Source organism: Microtus ochrogaster, chromosome 15, assembly GCF_000317375.1.
Source record: "Microtus ochrogaster isolate Prairie Vole_2 chromosome 15, MicOch1.0, whole genome shotgun sequence".
Classification (NCBI taxonomy): Eukaryota; Metazoa; Chordata; class Mammalia; order Rodentia; family Cricetidae; genus Microtus; species Microtus ochrogaster.
The window spans coordinates 6,351,775-6,356,772 of record NC_022017.1 but is presented as its reverse complement, the minus strand read 5'-3'; the positions used below and the strand labels follow the sequence as shown (position 1 = coordinate 6,356,772).

Sequence of the window (4,998 nt, the reverse complement as noted above, 5' to 3'; positions counted from 1 at the left end):
CTCTCTCTCTCTCTCTCTCTCTCTCTCTCTCTCTCTCTCTCTCTCTCCTGTCCTTTTTCCTACCTGCCCTTAGCATGTCTTGCTTCCTGAGTGGTTGGCTGGTATCCCCTGACTGCACCCTCCTTCTTCCCATCATTCTCAGTTTGGCTTTCCCGCCTGCCCAGCTAATTAACCAATGAGAGAAATACATATTAATAGTGTAGAAAAGGATTATTCCACAGCAATGAGAAAAGCAGAAGAGGGGATGAAAGTCAAAGCAGAAAAGCTGGAAGAAAATAAGTAAGCTCTTACAGAACTGTATGTGCCATCAGGCTGCTAAGTAATGTGCTGTGTCTCCCAACTCTACTTTATTAGCCTGCATCTACTGGTCGTGTTGTAGATAAGGCATTGTCTGGAGCAGCCAGTTGTTGAGGGATACAAACTTAGCTTTTAAGGAACATAGAGTTACATCCATAGGTCTTAGTTAGGGTTTCTGTTGCTGTGAGGAAACACCATGACCACAGCAACTCTTATAAAGGAAAACATTTAACTGGGGTGGCTTACAGATTCAGAGGTTTAGTCCATCATCATCACGGCCAGACATGGCAGCATGCAGGCAGACACAGTGCTGGGAAAGGAACTGAGAGCTCTACATCTTACATGCAACGCAACAGGAAGTGAACTGACACACTGGGTATGGCTTTAGCATATATGGGACCTCAAAGCCCGCCTCAACAGTGACACACTTCCTTCAATAAAACTAGAGCTACTCCAACAAGGTCACGCCTCCTAGTAGTGCCACTCTTTTGGGGGCGCATTTGCTTTCAAGCCACCACACCATATGCCTGTGTCCCACGATTAGACATCTCTACATCTGGCCATTCTGTGGTCAGCACGATGAAGACTCAGGGGTACCAGCCTTCTAAGTCTCTTACCACTGAATCCTCATTCTCTTTCAGCTTCAGGAAGATGCTCGGATTCGAGGTAAAAGAAAGATGTCAAGGTTTGGCTGTGGCAATAAGGTGTAGAATTTGAGAGTAAGGGGTTTATCCCAGAGTCTCATCTGAAGATCTATTATCTGGATCACAGCTGGACTCTGGCTTCCTTCCCATCAAGCTGAACATTGGCTTTTGATCTAACTGCTGCTATTGTGGTTCTGTTTCCTAAAGGGGAACAGACGATAAATTTTGATTGATGAAAAGTATCCGTTGTCCATAGGTGAAAATGTAGCTCAATTGGTAAGAGTTTTCAACTCTCATGCTCAAAGCTCTGGGGTCAATACTTTATATCACATAATGCCTATAATTCACAAACACTGAGGAGACAGGAGGATCAAGAGTTCAAGCCATCCTTGGCTACATATGAGTTCAAGATCAACCCAGGATACATCATATTCTGTCCCAAGTAAAATACATTACACAGACTAGAGAGAATTCTGTCAGTAAAGTACTTTCCAGGAAGCTCGAGGACCCGATTTCAAGCCCAGCTTTAAAAGCTGAGTGTGGATACATGTGCTTGCAATCTCAGCAATGAGGCCATGAAGGCCAGCGGATCCTTGGGGCTTCTTGTCCAACTCTTATTTGGTGAGTTCTAGGCCAGTAAGAGATCCTGCCTCAAAAAGCAATATAGACAGCACCTGAGAAACATGTGAGGTTGATCTCTAGTCTACACACACACACAAACACACACCACTTTCTAACACTACCCCCCCAAAAGAAGTGCTATAAAAAGTAAGAAACCAGGAAATAGTTTCTCCAGGAGCAGCATCTGAGACAGTTAGTTGACCAGCAGTGACTGAGCAGAGATTTCCAGTGCCACAACTGTCCATGCTTCACTGCAGTCTGGTGCCACATCCTACACCTTTCTGACAGCGTCTGTGCTACCACAAGTCTGGCCCCTCCCTCTCTAGCTGGCTAGACTTTTAACTGGAAATGTGAACTTGGCCACTGGGGAGAGGTTTCCAGACCCCTGTAACAGAATGTCTCCTTCCTCAGGCATGAGCAACTGTTCTGTGCCATCTGTGCCACCTGTACCCCCCAGGACAGGGTAAGTGGCCCTCTTCTGATGGTCTGGAAAAAGGAATAGCATCCACCCGGATATGGGTATGGCGACCAGAAATGTAGTTAGCTATGAGCCTGCCTTGAGAAGCCTATAGCTGTGACACATGCCCTCCTGACAGAGGGTGAGTTGGTCCTCCCTCACTCTCAACTGGTGGTAAGCAGCGAAGTCGGGGCTTCTTTCTCCATCCTTCCTGAAATCCCACAGTCAGACCTGGATCTATCTCATCAGAACAGATTTTGGGAAATTCTCATCAAACCAGAGAATGGGCTTGAATTCTGAGTTTCTGTCCCTCTGCCTCCCATATGATGGCACAGCTAATGATAAGGTCACATAGAAAGACGATGAATTGGAAAGAAAAGTCATGAAGAATGAGGAGCAATCAAGGGCTTCCTTAGCAGGTTGTAAACTAAAGTAACGGAAGCTTGACAGTCCTGTGCCCCAACACTGGGCACAGACTAGGGAAAAAGATCCAGCCACCATCTAGAGATTTAATTTAAGCACCACGAATGACTTCCAACAGCAACACCTGAAAGTTTTTGGTGAGTAATGAAAAAAGACTATAGCATTATACTTCAGGTGGATTTTTAAAAAGATATTTTTAAAAAATCTGTTTGATATGTTTCAGGTAAGCCCTGCCTAAACCAAGAACTGGAAAAGGTAAGCCCTCTAGACCCCCATAGAAACACAATTTGTCCCTCTCAGAATGCTGGTCTTACAAGACAAAGTCATTCCAACTATTATATATTCACTTCTCATGGCATGGGGTCTTGAACCCAGAGCTCTGTGCTTGCCAGGCAAATGCTCTACAACGGAGCTGGATCTCCAGCTCTCTTTTCACACTTTTCATTTTGAAGTGTGGTCTAACAAAGTTGCCTGGGCTGGCCTCGAACTTATTCAGTAGCCTCAATGGGCTTTGAACTTAGAATTTGCCTGCCTCAGCCTCCTACCTGGCTAGAATTACAGGATTATACCCCCACAATCAGCACAAGCATACCATTTGAAGCAGACTAGTAATTATTCTTTAACTTGATCAGTGCTAACCATGTAAGGAATATTGATATGCAATAAGTTTTTACAGAAACTCTAAATTTAATTATTATAAACCTTTGCTATGAGGAACAATAATGATTGACCAAAACTCCTCTAAATCTATCATCTAATGTTAATATCCCTCTGAACCAAGCCAGAGGCATTTTCCTAATGAACCTAATTGGCCATGATGATTTATGACCCTTCATCCTAATGCCCAACAAGGGCATTTTTACCTCATGGAACTGGAAGCCCAGAACCAATGATGCCCATTTCTGCTGCTGGCATGAATGGCAAAGACAGCAGAGAATGGGAAGGGGGTAGGAAGACTGGGATCTCGTTCCTTCATGATCTACCATTCTCCTTATTTGGTACAGAAGCTTCAAGCCTCCAGATTTCTCTACAGCCCCAAAGAAAGATCACAGCTCAACTCTGGAGAGCATCCATCAGAAGCCATTCCTACAACCCGAAATGTTAAGTCGATGACCACCAGCCTTCTACCCTAGACTCTAACTTTGTCATCATGGAAGTAGTCCTGTTTCTTCCAGGTATTTACTCAAATACCCTTTCCTGCCTACCCTTCCTGACCACCCTGATATACAGAGCAGGAACCCAGACTCCCTAGGTACGCTTGATGACATGGAAAAGGAACACCCTAGCAAACAAGGATAGTCCAGAGCAAAGGTGATGAAGTTGAAAAAACAAACAGGTGAGGGCAGGGCCAGTCTGTGTTCTTTTGATTTCCTTGGTCAACACAAAGAACTAAACATAATGTGCCAGCCATGTTCTGTATAGAAAAGAGTATTCAAAACAAGAGCTAAAGAAATGGAACAGTGGAGATGTCAAAATCCTAACGAATGTGAAGCCACCGTTTCTTTACAGAAAGTGTTTTAGAGACTCACACTGCTTTGGGGACTTAATTCAGTAGCAAGAGTCAAACACTAGACAGACATGCTAAACGGGCTTCTTTTATCAAGTTTGCTCTTTGACAGTTTCACACAGCATATAACCCCCTCTCTAGTCTTCCCCACCTCTAATCTGCTCCTCTCTGCTGTCTTCCTTTCCACATTCATGACTTTTGTTGCTGTTGTTTTGTTGAGTTTATCCAGAGTTGTTTGTGTGGTCATGGGTTTAGAATTATCCTTCAGAGTCTGGTGGACTCTTTAGCAGTACACAACTGAAAAAATGATCACCTCTCCCCCAGAATTCAATAGTTCAATAGGCAGAGGTGGGGTCCCATCATCCCCAAGCCATAACTGACTCTCAATAGGCCAAGTCTTGTGTAGGTTTCCTGTAGGCATCCATAACTTCTATGACGTCATGGCCATATTGGCTGTGTCATATGGGCCCATAAGACAGTGTCTGACAGCCATTTTCCCTGTCTTTCAACTCCTGTGTTCTTCCCTCCCCCTTTTCTGCAGTGTTCCCTAAGCCTTAGTGGGGGTGGGGGTATAAATATCCTGTTTAGAGCTGAACACTCAACTGTCACAGTCCCTTTGAGCACCTTGAATGGCCATGCATCTGTTCACTAATCACCGTTCATTGCAGAGAGACTTCTCTGATTCAAGGTGAGAGGAGCATTTGTCTACGGGTAAAAATATAAATACTTAAAGGAACTCAGTTGCCTTCAGATTCTTTGTAATAATGCAGTTGAGTGTGGTGCACCCTGACAGACACTGTTTAGCCAACAAGCCATTTCCTCAACCCTCTTAACACTCCTTAGGCTCATTTGATCCCTAACCCCATACGCAGGAGACCCCCTCAGATGCTTGCCTCTCTATGACCAGGGCTCTCAGAGAATCCTTCTCAGGACACAGCCTGATGTGATGGGAAAAACTGACTCCATCTGCCTGAGTCTTAATACAGTGACTGTGTATTTTCTTAAGTGTCCCCTTTGAAATCATGTATCCTATTTCCCAAAAAATAATC

General features: G+C 44.4%; 1 long non-coding RNA gene across 1 annotated transcript in view; it reads left to right on the top strand.

The window, feature by feature from the left end:
• LOC106143921 overlaps positions 1–2,121 on the top strand; it is a 9,953-nt gene extending 7,832 nt beyond the window's left edge. Inside the window, exons 6-7 of the long non-coding RNA XR_001229056.1 lie at positions 939–963; positions 1,974–2,121. This is a non-coding gene — a long non-coding RNA (uncharacterized LOC106143921). The remainder of the gene's footprint in view (positions 1–938; positions 964–1,973) is intronic.
• The last annotated feature ends 2,877 nt before the right edge of the window (positions 2,122–4,998 follow it).